Source organism: Phyllostomus discolor, chromosome 8 (genome assembly GCF_004126475.2).
Source record: "Phyllostomus discolor isolate MPI-MPIP mPhyDis1 chromosome 8, mPhyDis1.pri.v3, whole genome shotgun sequence".
Lineage (NCBI taxonomy): Eukaryota > Metazoa > Chordata > Mammalia > Chiroptera > Phyllostomidae > Phyllostomus > Phyllostomus discolor.
Window position 1 is genome coordinate 94,924,350 of NC_040910.2, and position 19,558 is coordinate 94,943,907.

Below are 19,558 nucleotides of genomic sequence, written 5' to 3' on the forward strand. Positions count from 1 at the left end.
GCGCACAGTACTTCTTCGGGGAGGTCTACTGGGCCCTGGGCGGAAGTAGCTCTGGGGGCCGGGCGGGGCTCGGAGCGTGGCTGCTTTGAGCTACTTAGTTCGTTTCGCCCGGTAGTTCTGTCTGTTATTGTGCGTCATGTGGTGCGTCGTAGGGTCTGTCGTATTTTTTGTTCTCTCAAAAAAAAAAAAAAAAAAAAGTATCAAAAGCTTCTTATACAGAATACTGTTCTAGACTTTTAGGGATACTTTGGTGAACCACTTCAAGATCCTCAGGTCACGAAACTTAATATTTTAGTGGGAGCAGAAGATATTCTTAACAAATAAGGATAATTTCTGAAAGTGGAAAGTGCTATGAAACAAATAAAACAGTATACTGATAGAGAAAGTGAAGGGGACCTACGTTTAGGTATATTATTCAGGTTCATAATGATGGAGCGATATTTGAGCAGAGAGGAGGCAGGATTTCCCAGATCTGGGAAACAGCGTTGGAGCTAGAGGAAACGCCTGTCAGCAGAACGGGGAGAGGTCTGGAACATTGGGATATAGAAAGAAGGCCGGGGTGACTGGAGACAAGTTGCAGTGAAGCAGTGTGGTACAGATAAGGTTGGAGGGACAAATATAAACCAGATCTCATAGAATCTTAGAAGAAGGTCATAGTAAGGAATTTGGATTTTCATCTAAACAACCTGGGAAGCTTTGAAAATGTACTGAGAGTGCAACTATATTTACTTTTTTCATTGCATTTGTACTGTACAAAATTATTTTCTTGTGCGTTGCCTCTCCCCAGTCTAGAATGAAAGGCCGTGAGCACAGGGATCTAATTTGACTCCCTGCTGTATCTCTACTTCCTGTGTGCTCTCAGTACGTATTTGCTGAATGGATGAGTGAATGTTTTACAGAAGATTACTCTGGCTGTTTGGACCATAGAAAGGGTAAAAATGGGAACAAGGAAGCTGGTCAAAATAGAAATTGTGATGGTGGTTTGGGCTAGGGTGGTATGCGTGCTGGTGGAGTTAAATGGAAAGATTTGGGATATATTTTGGAGGTAGACCTAAACACATCCGATGCATTTCATGCGGAGATGAGGTAAGGGGAGGAATCAAAGATCACTCCTAGGTTATTGGCCTGAAACTCTGGGGAGATGGCACGCCATTTACTGGGCTAGGGAAGATTAAGGGAAGAACAGCTTTTGGTGGGAAATGAAACATGGAGGTATGTGTGGAATCAATTGTCATGCTTTGGATATGTTAAGATGCCTAGTGGACTGCAAGTGGAGACTTCCAAGTAACTAGGTAGTTGGTTCCCTGAGTCTGAAGCTCAAGGAAAAAGGTCAGGACTGAAGAAATAAATGTAGGAGTCATCAACATATAAATGGTACAATGGAGTCACATCAGACAAGCATTTAACTTACTGAAATTGAGTTATGCATATTCAACCAAAGAAAATAATATAGTGTATACTATAGTATACTCAAGGAAAGCAAGTGTGGAGTGAGCACACGATGGGAATGTGAATCCGCTGTACCCTCAAGATGTATTCAGCCCTGATTCCCTTTTATAGTGGGAGCATCGTGCTGTTGCAATTGTATCTACTGTTTAAAAATGAGTACTTGTTTTTCTAAGTGAAAGCCCCAAGTACTTCATCTATTGCTTAATAAAAACAATTTATCTCAAAATGAGAAGGGAAAAGTTGAATCTTTGAGCTTATTAGGAAATGGAGTGTTGGTCTTTAATTTGGCACATAAACATGACTACATTCATGTATAAAATCAACACGTATGAAAGCACAACTACCATATTTTGTGGGTGACTTAAGGAACGTCCAAGGATAATTCCACTCTCTGAATTCTTTTTTTCTTTATGAGCTGACTTTAGAATCCAGTTCCTATGTAAGTGTGACAAACCCATCTCTAAAAACCCGTATCTCTAAGTGATCACTTAGAGAGGATAGGTAGGGAAGAGAAGGAAACCCCAGACTGACCCTTAGCGTACTGCAACATTAAAGACCAGGCAGAGAAGGATACACCTATAGAGAGTTTGAGAAAAAGCAACTCCTTTGGGTTCAAAGGAGGTTTTTGTTTTTTTGTCTTTGATGTTTTAAAAAGATGGGCACGGGATGTTTGTGAAATGTAAGGAACGAAAAGATGGAAATTGTTGATGCAACAGAGAATGGAGAATAATGGGATGGGTGGGAGTGTTGGAGGGAGTGAGGAGGGAAGAATTGATATGAAATAATTTCTCTAAGAATGGGGAAATGGACTTGCTAGGAAAAGGCATACTATCGCTGGGCAGTATTGCATAGAGACGATCAATTAAAAAAGAGACTAGCCAGCATGATTCAGCTGCTTGGATAAGGGTGTGAGGAAGTTGTAGTGTTGGACTTAGCCAAGGTTAAAATTTTTCCAGGTAAATATGATAGAGGCTATGGCAGAATTTCTCATGCCCCATCCCCATTCCCCCACCCAAATTGGGCCCCCGGGATTGATTGTTGAACAGAGGTGTAGCCTCCTGAGACTCCAGAAATAGGGATGACTCTCCCCATTAAGAATAATACTCTGGCTTGTATTAATAATCCACTTTGCTTCCTTTCTTTCAGTGTTAAATATGTGCTTATATACTTTATTTTCATAAGCATGTAATTAGAGTTAAACAAGTTTCAATTTAAATCCACCCAGCCTCTCCATCCCTGAGTCCTCACTTGATCAGATTAAACTCTCTAGGACTAATTTTCTCATTTGTAAAATGAGGATCATGATAACTACTTCAGGATTGTTCTGAGGATTAAGCTAGGTTTATGGGCCATGGTGTATAGTGGAAAGGATATAGTTTTGAATATTGGAAAGCTTTATGTGGAATCCAATTGTTATCATTTAATAATTTGATCATCTTGGATGGGCTATTTCACTGGTCTGTGCCTCAACTTCCTCATTGGTAAAATAGGGATTATAGGAATATAGTATCTACCTTGACAGCTAGGGGTAGTGTAATAGGTCTCTGCACATGGCTCAAAATGGTTAAAATGTGACAAAGTACTATCTGTCTATCTGTCTATCCATTTGCATCTATCTGTCTATCATCCTAATACATATGTAGTTGTATAAAGCATTTACAACAAAACCTCAAGTATAGTAGGTGCTTAGTAAATATCAGTTCTTTTCTATCTTTCAATCCATTCTCCTGGTACAATGGTTCTTGACCCTAGTTGCACATTAGAATCCTCTAAGGAACTTAAAAAAAAAAGAAAAGAAAAGAAAACTGGGTCTCACCCTCAGAAATTCTGATTTAAGTGTTTTGGAGTAGCAACCTGGCCTATAATTTTTGAAAGCTTCTCAAGTGATTCTAATTGCAGTCAGAATTAGAAGTCACTGCTAGAATTATCTCTCCAAAGCCCAAATAAGACTGTGTTGCTTCTCTGCTTAAAAATCTCCCACGACTCCCCCTTGTCTACTGAGTGTAGTCCGAGCTCCTAGCACATGTATGCCCAGCCCTGAGCTGCAATTCTCAACACTCAAGAAATATGACACACTCCCATAAATAAGTTCAGTGTGGGTTAATTCCCTCTAGCCCTTTTCTTTCCCAGCTATGTGACTTAGGTAAGTTAACTTACCTTCTCTAAGCTTTAATTTTATCATCTCATTACAACTTTGCTTCTTCTAGATATAGGCCTTTGTACATACTTTTCTTTCTTCTTGGAATGTCCTCTCTCATTTTCTTCCCTGGCAAAGTCCTTCAACCCTCAGTTTATTTGTCCTCTCCTCTGTGAAGCTTACTTCAAATGTCCCCTCCTTGACATAGTCCATCCTCTTTCTGTGATGTGTCATGCCACTTTGTAAACACCTCTATTTTAGCTCTTTTCCTATTGCATTGTAATTATGTTTCCACATCTGTTTTACACCAGACTTTAAGCTTTCTGAGAGATGGGCCTGTATCTCATCTATCTTCATATTACGTTTGCCTAGCACAAAGTCTGGTGTATTGACTTCCTAGTAGGAAGTCAATAAACCTTGTTGAATTAATGAAGTGAAATGAAAGAAACAAAGATCTCTGAAGCAGCCAACATTGTGGGCTTAGGAAAGGACCTATGTTCTTTGCTTAGTACGTTGTAATAAATTTTGGCTGAATGAATGAAGTCAAATGGAAACTGTCAGACTTATATAATTTCTTTTCTAAAAAAGTTGTTTAATTGAGGCCTGGCTGGCATAGCTCAGTGGATTGAGCGCGGACTGCGAACCAAAGCGTCAAAGGTTCGATTCCCAGTCAGGGTACATGCCTGGGTTGCAGGCCATGACCCCCAGCAACCGCACATTGATGTTTCTCTCTCTCTTTCTCCCTCCCTTCCCTCTCTAAAATAAATAAATTAAATCTTAAAACCCTCCACTTAGAAAAAAAGTTGTTTAATTGATTTTAGAGAGAGAGGAAGGGGGAAGTGGGGGAGAGAGAAACAATTGATTTGTTGTTCCCCTTATTTATGCATTTATTGGTTGATTCTTGTATGTGCCCTGGCCAGGGATTGAACCCAAACGTGTCAGAACGGTGCTCTAACCAACTGAGCTACCCAGCCAGGGCCATCATTTCTTACCTTGACAATGTCCAGCTGACTCATTAAGGGACCATTTCCTTTTCAGAGCAAAAAAAACAAAACAGTTAAAAACCACCATCAATAAAAGTGACAAGGAATTGAATCATGGGTTTGTATAACTGGAATTTCTCCAAAACCAGTATGGTCTGACTGGCAGACACACATGGTTTCTCAGCTGTAGCAAGTGAGAACAGGAAGTCTGTCCTGCAGTGCAGTGGGAGCTAGTTGGGAATGTCTTGTTATGATCAGAGTGATCATGCCATACCCTCAAAGTATGTTTTTGGAATCTTTTCTCCTCCACTCCCTGTTTATCATTTAACAAAGTCTGTTATTGTTTTACAGTGTGCTTGGCATGGGAGATTTGACACAGTCTTTGCTCTCAAGCAGCTTAAAGTCTATGACAGACAGAGAGCGCTTTACAAACAGAGCAAGAAAATTCTCTAGGCACTGTGGCATATGTCACAGGGCGGAAGGGAGTAGTCACTCTGTGGAGGAAGGATGGGCCAGGCTTTGCAGAAAGTTAAGACAGGTCTGTAGAGAAGAGAAAGCTGGCATACCCTTAAAAATAAGATGTTGATGAATTAGACAAGACAGGTAGAGCTAGGTAAAGGGAACAGTAGCAACAAATGTAAGGGGGCATGAAAAAGTCCCATTGTGTTTGGGGTTCTGCTAGTGATTCAATAAAGCTGAAAGCAAATGATGCAGCAAGAGATGGAGCCGGACAGGTGGGTAAGGACTATTCCCATACACCTTATGGGTATACTGAGGAGTGTGGATTTCATCTTGCAGGCACTAAGAGCCATTAAAGGATGTTAAGTCGCTGATATAAACAGTTTTTAATTTTCAAAGATCACTCGCGCAGCACCATGGAAGAGAGGCAAGTCTGGAGTTAGGGAGGCCAGAAGAATACTACAGTGGTGTCTAGTGAGGAAAGAAGGCAGTAGTGAAAGGGAAGAGGAGAAGGGAGCAGACCTAAAGGACATTGAGGTGATAAAGTTGATAGGACTCCCTCAGTGATTGAAGTAGGAAGATGAGAAGGAGAAACCTAAAACAATTCTCCAGTTTCAAACTTAGGTGACTAGGCAAGGCAGCTTTGCTCATGGAGATGGGGAATATTGGAGGGCTAGGTTTGTATACGGATGACATAATAAGTTTGACTTTGACAAAGTTGAATTTGAGATTTTTCTGTAGGCCACCTGAGTGGAATTTCTAGTGGTCATTTGAACATAGGAATCATTTTTTTTCTTTGCAAAGGGAGGTAGAAACTTTTAGATCACAGCTTTAGGGCCTTAATTAAAATATAAGTCAAGGAGAGGGTGATTGGTTATAGATTTTTAAAAACCCAGCAGCCATTCACACTTTGACAAAAATTTCACTTTCTTTGGGGCTAAGTTTTCAATTTCAAATTTTTAGGATTCACCAATCCAAATCAAGCATTTAAGAAATCCAAATTCTTTACTTTGTTTATTGCAGCATATTAATAGGCAAGATATGGAAGCAACTTGGGTGTCCATCAATAGACAAGGGGATAAAAAAGTTGTGGTGCGTATGTACAATGGAATATTACTCAGCCAAAAAAAGACTGAAATCTTAACCATTTGCCACAGAATGGATGGACCTAGGGGGTATTATGCTAAGTGAAAAAGTCAGACAGAAAAGACAAATACCATATGACTTCACTTACATGGAATTAAAGAGCAAAATAAACAAACAGACTAGAAAGACTCATAGAAACAGTGAATAGACTGATGGTGGAGAGGGGACAGAGGTTGGATAGCTGGGTGAAAAGGTGAAGGGATTAGAAATACTTGGTAGTTAAAAAATAGATGTAAATAAAGTACAGCATAGGGGATGGTCAATAGTACTGTAATAACCATGTATGGGGCCAGGTGGGACCAGAAGTATCGTGGAGAACACTTTTTAAAGCATGTGATTGTCTAACCACTACGCTGTACCAAATGAAACTAATACAAATAATATTGAATGTAAACTGTAATTGAGAAATAAAATTAAAAAAGACAAATTCTTATACTTTTCATATATTTTTTTCCATCAAGTGTCAACAGAATACACCTTTCAGGCCTTAATGTAAGCCATAATGCAATGTAAATACAACTACTTCAACTATTCTTGTAATCGGGACGGATTTCAAGCAGCTTTGCCAGAACCGAAGCTGACCTCATGGTGGCGCTGCAGTACCGGCAGAAGGAAGGGCTCTAAGTGAGCCGTCCACATTGAAGAGTTGGTATTGGTATGAACTCTGGGTCCACAGACCCACAGTTAATTTCCTGGGGGAAATTTACAGGGAAGGTTACGCTTTTCTGGCTTTTCTCTGCCCTAAAACTGGATCAACGATATCGGTGTATAATATAGGGGCATGTCTCCATCCAAAAAAGAATTCATTGGGGTTCAAAACTAAACCAAAATGATATTCCTATAATTTATTAAATAGCATATATTGATGCTACAGTATGCTGAATATGTTCTGGGTACTTTTTATATACGAACTCATTAAACCCTCACAACAGTCCTATGAGATTGATAATCTCATTTTCTGAGGGAAAAAGACCTTAAGTAGCTTATCTCTCAAATCATATAGATGGTAAGTAGCCACTACATTTTTAGTCCACTCTGTATGATTCCAAAACTTGAGCTCTTTACATGAGGCTTCATAACCTCATATTATTGATGCCAAAATTAAAGCAGTAACAAATGGAACGTGGTTGTCTTTGGGTCTAGACTGTTGGCATGACATGGTTTACATGATTCCGTATTTAAGGAGTCTGGTGAGGACCCCAATTGTGAATACGAGGCATCTTAATGAAACATTTTGTCATATCTGAGAAACAGGATGGCCACAAAGTATGTCCCACAGGGTACTTCTTAATTACAAAAGAGAAAATAGTACATTTACAGTGAAAAATCTGGCAGACATTATGCAAACTAAATGACCGAAGTATAAATGATAAAGCAAATACAGTAAATTTGTGCCATAGAGAGATTCTTTCCCTTTCAGGTGGAAAAACCAGGGGGATGGGGAGGATTTGCTGGCATCGCTGGTCGGCAGTGGAGCCTGTCTGTGACCTCTGTCTGCGAAAGCCCAAATCCACAGAGGTTTCCAAATAAAACATTTACTTTCGCAGGGGCAGAACTGCTGGTGAATATAGGCCCGTATGAGGAAGACTCCTAAAAGAAAGATACCAATAATAAAACCCAGGATAGTGTTTTTATACTGAGCATAGACCGCAGAGGTGGGAGTTAGTTGTCCTTAACTTCTGTTTAATCAAGAGTGTCAAATCATATTCATAAAGCATTTTCAAAATGCCTTATAGACTTCAAAGCTGTAAATCTTCTTGGCATTTCTGGGGGTTAATGTCAGCATTTGGTATTCTCAGCCCATGACAATTGCCAATCTGTCTATTTTTAAAAGAATTGTTCTCTTAGTGAGAAGGAGAGGATGTCTGAAGAACCATTTTTTCCCACATGTCGGTGTTTGCATGATTCACAGTGTAATTAACCAGCCCTGTTGCACCGGCAGACCAGCAACCCTCACTATTCATCATGTTTCCAGTGACTTCAGAGCATCAGCTCTGCTTGGGAAGAAATATCTCCTCCTTGGGGATGTAAAAATACTACATCCCTGGCCATTCCCACAAGCAGAATGTGATCCATTCTTATATAGCAGTTGTTTTTCAGATCTAAGGGATTTTCCCTGTTATTTTTGTACATCACTACTCGTGGAGCTAAAATCTAATTAATAAATACACATGAAATCTAACACTGCTTAGGAAGAATTTTGTTATTGGTTGCTTATAATCACAGGAACACATTTGTTAAGGTATAATGGTGCTGCATAAAAGACATACAAAATCTGATAGCTCAAAATCTAAAACAAAACATCTGTATAGACAAATCAGTAATGAACATTATCACAACAGATTCTTCAAATCTCTGTGTTAAAACTTATTAGGTATCCAGCCTGCCTGGTGTAGCTCAGTGGATTGAGCTCAGGCTGTGAACCAAAGCATCGCAGGTTCAATTCCCAGTCAGGGCACATCCCTGGGTTGCAGGCCATGGCCCTCAGCAACCGCACATTGATGTTTATCTCTCTCTCTCTCTTTCTCCCTCCCTTCCCTTTCTAAAAATAAAAATAAAAAAATCTTAAAAAAAAAATTTACTAGGTATCCAAAAAACTTCAGTGTCCACTTTTGGCCCAGTAATCCTACTTTTAGGAATTTACCATAAATATAGAGCTCCAACAGTATGAAACTGCATATGCACAAGGTTAATTATTGCAGCGTTGTATGTATTTGCACAATATTAGAGACAATCTAAATGTGCATGCAGAGGGGACGGCTGGATGAACTTTGGTACAAGCACATAATAGAACACTATACATCTGTAAAAAAAAAAGGATGAGGAAGATTTCTGCAAGCTGATATGGAAAGATTTTTAGCAAAGTATGAAAGAGTATCTAAATATGCTGTCTTTTATGTAAGAAAAAAGAGAAGTAGGAAAATACATTATGTACTTTTTTTTTACCAAAAGGGAAACAGGACAGATAAATAAGAAACTAATGAGACCGGCTACTCACGGGAGGGGGTGGGAGTGAGGTTGAAAGGTTGAGGAGGGTAGGCACTGAGTAGAGGATAGAGAGCGATATTTCTCTTGAATATTCCTTTGTGGGTGGTTCTATCTCTTGGAGACATGTTAATGATTCATCTCCTAAAACAAAACAAAACATGCAAAAGGGGAAATCCTAAAATTGGAATACAAACAAATCAACCAACCCAACAGTTTCAAATGAATAATATAATGACTGAAAAGCAGGTGTGTTTGGGAAGAGGGGGAAATAACCCAAGTAACTTTAGAATAACACTTATTTTACTGTACACTCTCAGACTAAAGAAAAAAATGAACTGCAAATGAATATTAAATCCTAATTGGGTTTTTTTGCAATGGTTGGGGGGCACTTGGGAGTAACGATCTTAAAACTAGTTTCTGTGTATTCTAGAATTGGGTAAATAAGTAATAAATATATTATGGACAATGGGATTCAAGATTCTCACTGAGAGAAGAGAGAGTTACAAATATGGAAGGAGAGAAGAGTAGAATTAATCCTATAGCATTGGATTAGAATTACACATGACAGTATGAACTCATGGTTTTTAATATACATAACTTTGGATGTGTGCATGCATATATATCCTAGCTCTGTTCACTGAGAAAGCCCAGAAGCAACGACACCCCCGAAGCAATGAGTACACCTAGCATGCAGAACCTGGTTTCTGAATTCCGTTTGTACTAAAAGGAACCTGAGTTGCTTGCAGAATTGGCTGATTCTAGAGCTAGAGCTGGGAAAGAATAAAATGAGTCTTGGAGGACTTCTGGCAAGATGGAGGAATAGGTGGACGCACCGTACTTCCTCGCACAACCAAGAACAGAACAATAATTTACAACAATGATTTGCAGTCATAATATCAGAACTGTCAGAGGATTTATCTAAATGGAAGTCGGACAGCCAAGAAGTTGAAATAGACCCGTACATCCAGACTGGTAGGGGACGACGAGCTGAGCGGGGCGCAGGCTGGCGCAGGTTGCAGGCGTGTGTATGTCGGGGGAAATTTGGCGCAAAATCGGCACGACAACAATCGGGGCACAGGAGCACAGCGGTGCAGCGGTGATCCCTGAGTACGCAAGCAGCCAAGCAGCGGCTGGGGAATCAGTGGGGCAGTAATGTGGACCAGGGCAGAGCTCACGGCCCGGAAGCCCAGGGAAGTGACTGGCTCCAGGAGAACGGAACGGTCGCCATTGATCCCTCCTGTCCCCGCTCCCGCCCCTGCCCACATATAATGTCACAATCTAGCGGACTGGGGCGCCCAGCCGCGGTGAACACCTAAGCTCCGCACCTACCATAACAAGAGCGACCAGACCAGAGAAAAAATAAATAAATAAATAAAATAATAGGAGAGACAGGGAAAGACATAAGACATGTTTCCAGCAGAACAGAGCAGTCCCCCAGGACTCATCCTTTTGAGTGATCAGAAATAGCCAATCTATCAGACGCACAGTTCAAAACACTGGTGATCAGGAAGCTCACGGAACTGGTTGATTTTGGATGCAAATTACATGAAAAAATGCAGATTGCCATAAAAGGGATGCAGGAAGATATACGGAGGAGAGCCAATAGTGAAAGGAAGGAATCTGAGTCTCAAAACACACAGTGGACCAGAAGGAAGATAGAATCAACCAAGCAGGAAAGCATGATGAAATAAGAATTCAAAAAAATCGAAGAAAAGTTTAAGACCATCGAGGACACCTTTAAACGTTCCAACATCCGAATTATAGGGGTACCAGAAGGGAAGACCAACAAGTGGAAAAGTTATTTGAACAAATAATAAAAGAGAACTTCCCAAACTGGCAAAGGGAACAGTCTTCCAAGAAGTCCAAGGAGCGCAGAGAGCCCCAAAGAAGTTGGACCCAAGAAGAAACACACCAAGGCACATCATAATTACATTAGCCAAGGTAAAAACGAAGGAGAGAATCCTAGAAGCAGCAAGAGATAAGGGGACAGTCACCTACAAAGGAGTTCCCATCACACTGTCAGCTGATTTCTCCAAAGAGACCTTACAGGCAAGAAGGGGCTGGAAAGAAATATTCCAAGTCATGAAAGACAAGGACCTATATCCCAGATTGCTCTATCCAGCAAAGCTCTCATTTAGAATGGAAGAGAAGATAAAGTGCTTTTCAGATAAGGTCAAATTAAAGGAGTTCATCATCACCAAGCCCTTACTTTATGAAATGCTAAAGGGACTTGTCTAAGAAAAGAAGATAAAGAAAAGACATGTATAGTAAAAGGACAGCAAACTCACAATTATTAACAACCACACCTAAAGCAAAACCAAAAGAAACTAAGCAAACAACTAGAATAGGAACAGAACCACAGAAATGGAGGGCACATGGGGGGCTAGCAGTAGGGGTGGGAGGAGGAGAGAGGGGGGGAAAGGGTATAGAGAATAAGTAGCATAGAATGTAGGTTGAAAATAGATAGGGGGAGGGCAAGAATAGTATGGGAAATGTAGAAGCTAAAGAATGTAGAAGCAGTAGGGGTGGGAGGAGGAGAGAGGGGGGAAAGGGTATAGAGAATAAGTAGCATAGAATGTAGGTTGAAAATAGATAGGGGGAGGGCAAGAATAGTATGGGAAATGTAGAAGCTAAAGAACTCATAAGTATGACACATGGACATGGACTAAAGGGGGGGAACATGGGTGGGAGAGGGGGTACAGGGTGGAGGGGAGTGAAGGGGGAAATGGGACAACTGTAATAGCATAATCAATGAAATATATTAAAAAAAGAATAAAATGAGTCTTGAACATTATATTAAGATAGTAAGAAAAGATATTTATGAATGATATATGTAATAAGAGGTTAATATCAAAAATATATAAATAACTCATACACGTATCAAAAAAACACAGTCTGATTAAAAAGTGGGCAGAGGACATAAACAGACATTTCTCCAAAGAGGACAAAACCAACATAGCAAATGTCCAACATAACCATGAAAAGCTGCTCATCATCACTAATCATAAGGAAAGTGCGAATCAAACCCACAGTGAGATATCACCTCACACGTGTCAGAAGGGTTATTATCAATAAACCAGCCCACAAGAGCTGGTGAGGACCCTGGCCAGGTAGGTCAGTTGGTTAGAGTGTCATCCCGATACACCAAGGTTGCAGGTTCAATCTTTGGTCAGTGCATGTACAAGAATCAACCAATAAATGCATAAATAAGTGGAACGACAAATTAGTGTTTCTCTCTCTCTATCTCAAATCAATAAAATTAAATTTAAAAACCAAGTGCTGGTGAAGATGTGAAGAAAAAGGCAACCCCTGTGCACTGCTGGTGGGATTGTAAATTGGTACAGCCACTATGGAAACCAAATGGAGGTTCTTAAAAAATTAAAGCTAGAACGAACATATGACCCAGCAATTCTACTTCTGGGTATTTATCTGAAGAGATCAAAAACACTAATTCAAAAAGATATACGCATCCCTGTGTTCACTGCAGCATCACTTACAGTAGCCAAGACATGGAAGCAATCTAAGTTCCGCTGACCGATGAGTGGATAAGGAAGATGTGGTACAAATGCACAGTGGAATATTACTTAGCCAAAAAAGAATGAAATCTTGCCATTTGTGACAACTACTAAATGTAGAATGGATGACGGAATGAGAAACTCAATGGGTGAAAATCTGGATAAGAACAGGATCTTTACATTGTAACAAAGCATTGCTCTCTACCAAGATAATCCTCAATTACACAGAGAAAAGTAGTAACTACTACAGAGGAGAAATTTGGCAGATACCATGTAACAAAATGATCTAAGTAAATGATAAAATAGATGAGTTAATACCAATATTTGGGGAATCTTTGTGAGAGATTTACAGAATGTGTTTTTGTTCTATTTTTTACAAATGTTCTATAAGTTTGAAGTTCTAGCAAAATAAAATGTCAAAAATAGAAGTAATGAAAGCATTTCCTAGGAAGATGTTCAGCTACAGAAGGACAAAAGGCTGTATGTAATCCAGTGTACAACAAGTTAATGCCACCTGCCTCCTTAGCAGAACAGCTGTGGAAAGCCATCACTGGGAGTAGGGGGTGGTGCAAGGACAAAAACCTCATTAAATGTTTCCTTCAGCAAATTTAAAAATATACATGTTCTGTTTTCGTAAAGCTGTAAACCTTTGGAAAAGAGTTTTTGATAGTACTTTTTACAAACTCTATTATGCACCAGGAATAAATTCTATGTTCTAGTTATTAAAAAAAAAAAGAGTGGATAAAGATTTCAATCCTAGGAAACCTAAAAATCAAGTAATAAAAAATAAGGAAATGGGATAATTTCTGTTCTCTTCCTAGATGGTAAATTTAAGTAGGAATTTCTAATTATGATGGCAGTTATAAAGTTTTATTGTTACTGATGCGTACCCCAAAACTGTTTTTTTTTCTATCACATAGAGATAAGTGTATGATCATTGAAAGAACTGTCCTGGTGATTTGAAAGGTATCATTCTAAATATCATTCATACATTAATCCACTTCATCTCACCACAACCCTGTGTAGTAGATACTATTATTAGACTCAGTTTACAGTTGAGAAAAACAACGCTCTCAAACTTCTCCATTAATTATGCTCTTACTGTCCCAGTCATTTTTATGGCAACTCAGGCCAAAAGAAATACCTAATAATTTCATTGATTAAGTTGTTAGAATCAAATATCTTAACACATATCTATGATTTCACAATTTAGTAGCCATTGAAAAATACATATCAGCTGAAGGAGAAAATAGTATTCTTCTTTTGTTTTTAAATAATCACCATTACTTGCTAATGGGATGTATGAGCCTGTTGGGCTGCATACATCTCAGACCTTGAACTCAGATTAGACACTGCCATACTCATTTCCTGTTCCACACTGATGTTCATACAGTACTCGCTTTTCGTCACAGCAACTGCAGGAAATCCAGCTTTTAAAAGATATGATGTCACCAAAAGGATAGCATTTTAATGTTGTAACCATGATCTCACATAATTTCAACAAAGGTGTTGCCCTTGAAAATTTAAAATATTTTGTCACCCCATGGGCTTGCTACTGTGGCACCCTGAGGTGCCTTGGGGCACGAGTTTGAGAACTGTGGATCTAACACAGAATTATTACTCAGTTTTGAGGACAAAATTTTTGGAGAAATAAAGATCAGATGGTTATATTTGATATTTAATAATTAGTATGAATGTTAAATTCTATAGAGAGTTATTATTTTAAAATCTTGTTCTCCATGTATCTTTTCAATGCATTTCTTTTTTGGTGTCAGTTTTATAACTTTATTCAACAATCAGCAGTTAGTTCTCATCTACATTAACTGTTTGTAGATTTTTAAAAGTGGTGAAAGGTATGTAGGCAACCAACGTATAGAGCTTGTTTGGTGAATCTTCATCCTCATTACGTTTTCTGGGCAGTGGCACTCACTCGGATACGGTACGAGACATTCCTTGTTCCTGTGACCCAGACGGCTTTGCTGATCCCGGTGTCAGTGTGCACACCTGGAGTTCCCATCTCCTGCACAGCCAGTTTCTGGAACTCTGCCCCGAGGGGCACGCTTCCTGACACCCACTCTGTGGATGTGCTTATGAACGTTGATGATGTATTCTCTGGTTACTGCCTCACTGATGGCAAAATGGCCCTTCTTCTTGACACTTTTCTTTGTGGGAACCACTATGCAGGACCCAAGTCAGGAAGAAAGTAAATACAATGCATGTCTTTTATTCTGTTTTGTCTAATTGCTTTGGAATATACTTCTATTTTACAGATAACAAAACAGAAACATAATCACCTGGCGCGACCAATAAAATATTAATCTCATATAGGTCAAAGGTAAATGCTCGCATTGAAGGAGTGAAAAGCAAGGACAGTACATGATAAATGTTTCAGTGGATAATATGTGTAATAAAAATATAACACCAACTGCATAGGGTGAACTCAAGGAACTTTGCAAGTTTAATTTGACCTCTCTTTTAAGCAAATTTATTACTTGAAATTTTGAATGTTCTAAACTGGTATTCAAGGAACTTGATTGTTTTGTAAAAGAATATTGTTTGATATCCCATAGTACCTTTCAAGTATGATGTGGTTCACTGAAATTAAGATGAATGCCTAAATTTTTTGAACATACTATGTTATGCAATATCTCTTTGTTGTTCACACTGCATTTTGAGTTTTCTGTCTTTTAGGAGGAGAGGAACCAAAACATTCTCCTGATTGTATACAGAGGGGAAATGAGACAGAGAGCCCCAGTGAGTTTATTCAGCACTGCGCAGTGAGAAATTAGAAGGCATCACTTACTCATCTGGGTTATAAAAATTCATGCAACAAATCATGTATAGCATGTTAGTATCTAACAGCTATAGATCTTCTTACAATAAGGTGATGATATATGACAATCAATAAACAAAATAGAAACTGCCCATTTTATATGATCTTGTGTTAGAGTTAGTGTACATCATTTTTGCCTAAGAATTAGTCCCCGTTCTATTGACACAATCAAGATAATGCCAGGATATAGTATCTCCTGAGTGATATGACTGAAATAGGCTTAAAGATAGACAGATGGAAGGAAATGCTCACCCTGTTTGACTGCATAGCCACGACCAATGGTTTACTTTGATTAATGTACCTTCTGCTTATATTAAAAGCATGAAAAATCAAAAAAAGTTTCACTTCACTTTGCCATCAGCATTTTGATGGCAGATTGACAAAACAAAGCTATGGGTCCCAGGGCAATGAGTAAAACACCTCTGAGAGGGATCTTTGCAAAGTTATTTTAGTAACCCAGACTGAAATACTGCGAGCATACTTTCCTTGGGGCCTCTATTATTTTAATTTTGAAGAGAGAGATTACAGAGCATCACCTTCCATAGTCAGTTACATGCACGTCTTCCTCTTTCTTTTCACTGCTCAGGCTGGTACTTAGGACTTTTTAAAGGTAGAAATAAAGGCATTCTTTCTTTGGGCCTTTGAGAAAAGCAGAGAAATCTAAGATAATCCCAATGGAGAGGTGGTCTTTTGATAGAGCTGAATACTAGCTCTATTGTTGTTCAAGTGTCCTGAGCAATTGTCTTAAAGACTGTGAGTCATAGTACACTATCTAAAGTTTCATTTAAGTGTCATGATGAATTGGCAGAAAGAGGATGGGGAGGAATGAGAAAGTGTTTGTATAACAAAGAACCATAAATCATCTCTGGTACAGTGGGCTCCCTATCACTCAGCCTGTGGGCTTGTCAGAGGAGCTGCAGGGAGAAAGAGGAGAGGGAACAGGGTCTTTCAGCTGCAAGGCTATAGAAGCCCCTGAACTGGGAAAGCCATTTATTCCCAACCAAATCCTTCCTGAGGTATCATTCACTTGTTCATTTAGGAAAAAGCTACCAAATGACTGCTGATTATGTGCAAGACACTTCTGTAGATGCTATTGGGGAAAGAAGGGAAAGGAAGGGGGCAAGTAGTACCAAGATGAGTCAGATATGGTACCTGCCTTACTATTTTTTTCCACAAATAGGATTTTTATTGGTCACCATTAAAAGTCCAAATTTAGCCCTGGCTGGCATAGCTCAGTGGATTGAGCGTGGGCTTCGAACCAAAGTGTTGCAGGTTCAATTCCCAGTCAAGGTACATGCCTGGGTTGCAGGCTATGACCCCCAGCAACCGCACATTGATGTTTCTCTCTCTCTTTCTCTTTCCCTTCCCTCTCTAAAAATAAATAAATAAAATCTTTTTAAAAAGTCCAAATTTAAGCAGATTCTTGGACTGGGGTTTATATCCATCAGCTTGTTCAACTTCAGCATCTGTCTCACTCCTAGTAGCTTTTCAAAACTGCTACCTTCACTATTAAGCTCCATGAGTTTTCCCAATTCAAACTTGAGCTTATTCAGTATTCTAAATTTTCTCACAAAGAGATCATGGAGTGAATAAATAGATTGTCAAGCTTTTTCTATGTCTTTTCCAACACTGTTTAGAAGCAATTTATTAACCACTTTTTTCAAATCATTTGTCTGCATTTCTCGGGCCCTGTTTTCCATAATCTTTTCTGGATTTGGTGGACCTGTTGATGCTGAGCATAAAAGGTCTTTTCAAATCTGATTGTTATGTTTTTTTTTTTTTGGTAAAATCAACACCTAACAGATGAAGCAAATACCCATCAGTAGTCTAGACATCAACATGAGCTTCAATCACGTTCTGCCATTTGTTGACCATGGAGCACATTTTGTCCTGGGTAAGATCCACACCATGGGAATTAGTTGGGCTGCTTTTGCCCTGCACATCCTCAGTAATTAGCTTGAATTTTCTAAATGCAGCTTCATCATTGTGCACATCAGCTAAGTTCGCTTTCAAAAACACGACGCTGAGACCATCTGATGTGATTTGGTTCCTTGAGTTCTCATGACTAGAGTATTTCCACTATTTCTTATATTGAACATAGCTGGTGCTTTCACATCACAACAATCTTTCTTTAAAAAATGGGCCAACCATGTTCTTCTTGGCTCCCTCTTTGCTGCCTTCATAAGTCACTTGTTCTTGCTGACAACCGTGGTGTGGCTTAGAGAGTTAAAAGACCTGCCTCACCATTGATTAGACATATTTATGACAAGGACTCTGCCGCTTCTTCCACATAAACATTAATATGTGATTAGGATGTCCCTCATTTTATGAAACAGATGTATTTCTGAACCTTTCTGGCATTAAAGTGACCTTCCATCAAGTGATTTTTCTCTACATTCTTGGAAAGCTGTCTCTGTTACTCTGGGTTGGCATTGGTCCCCTCCTTCCTGAAGCAGTCTTTGCGTATATACTCTGTGTGTGTGCACGTGTGTACGTGCATACCATAACTTCCTCAGTATGCCTTTTTGAGGCAGTAGAATGGAATGTAAAAAAGCATGAGCTGTAGAGTCAAACAGGCTCAGATTAGAATCCAGCCTCACTACTTACTAGCTGTGTGTGATCTGGGTTAGTTTCTTAACCTCTCTAAGCCTCAGTTCCCTCCTCTGTAAAGTGGGGATAAAAATAGTTCCAATTTATTAGAAACTTGTGAGGCTTAAATGAGATAAGCTATGTCAGCATTTAGAAAAATGCCTGGAATATAGTTAACATGCAGGACTGCTTAATCACTCCTCTTAGCCACTTTACAGATGAGTATTTTACAGGGCAGGAAACTGAAGCTCACTTGTATAATGTCTAAAGATCAGCTTAGGAAATTATAACTTGGATGAAGTATGGTACTGCAGTTAACAACTCTGGAGTTATGTATACCTCATGCATGTTTCTTTCCTGCCATTCATTATTTATATATCCCTGAACAAATAATTAAATTTATCTTAACCTCCATTTCTTATTTGTAACATGGAGATGATAATTAACGATAACATCTACCTCACTGCTTATCATGAGCGTTAAATGAGGTGCAGTGTGTAAAGCACTTGGCTCCTGGAATGCACCCAGAACGCTGGAAGCCACTCTGACTGCCCACAGTCTCTCAGTCGACAAGAGGCAGGACCTCGATTGAAATGCAGGGGTCTGACTCTGAGAGCTTGCCCTTTTCTAATAAATTCACCACCAGTTCCCTTGCTCTCTGAGCTAGAATTCTAAAGAATTAGCAGAGGCAATCAATAATTGGAAGGCTTTTCTCAAGTCTGTTAATATTAGTTTATGTTTGCCTTTTGATGATGGCTTTATAGTTTTTCACAAATATGTACTCGCACACCCATAATCTTGAACTAGCCTTTCCCCTCTCAATCAAAATATACTCCCCCCACCAATTTCAGAGAGAATCAGCCAACACGTCAAAGGAACATGCTCCTGCCTTCACCTGCACAGACTTTTCAAAACATGTGCCTTTGAAAGAAATCGTTATCCCAGAGAAAGCATTACAGACTTCCTTGCAGTGAGGATTAGGATTAACACTCAAGTTTGTGGAGTGAAACCCAAGTGAAAGGGAAAGGTAAGAGCTTGTCTTCTTCTCCCAGCAAGACATGCGGTGGAATACTGACCCTCCCCATCCCCAGGAGGGAAGAGACCAGCCGTGGGGTCAAGGAGTGGTGACCAGGTTAGCAACAAGGGCAACAGAGGGAGCAGACAAAAGAACAGAAAGTGGAAGCGGCTGGCTGAATGCCTGAGCATGTTTCTTTGCTGAAAGAGAATGGCGGGACAACGATGCAAACTGAGAGAGAGGAGGGTGGAGGGGGAAGAGGACAGCTAATGGATGGGGTGGCCCAGCAGGGGTCAGAGGTCATCAGGGCACTCAGTAAACTAATTGGCCACTCTGTGCATATTCACTTTCTGCTTCCAGCCTACAGCTGGGCCTTGAGAGAAAGCTCTGGGGTTGAAGCTGCCTTTATTTATTTAATCCCTGAGATTGGAGGCCAGTGGTGGA

The 19,558-nt window shown here is 39.6% G+C and overlaps 2 pseudogenes; both read right to left on the reverse strand.

Annotated features, from left to right (window-relative positions):
* Positions 1-14,450: 14,450 nt before the first annotated feature.
* Positions 14,451-16,053, reverse strand: LOC114503821 (annotated as a pseudogene).
* A 346-nt stretch (positions 16,054-16,399) lies between these two features.
* LOC114503823 lies at positions 16,400-17,915 on the reverse strand (annotated as a pseudogene).
* Between the last annotated feature and the right edge of the window lie 1,643 nt (positions 17,916-19,558).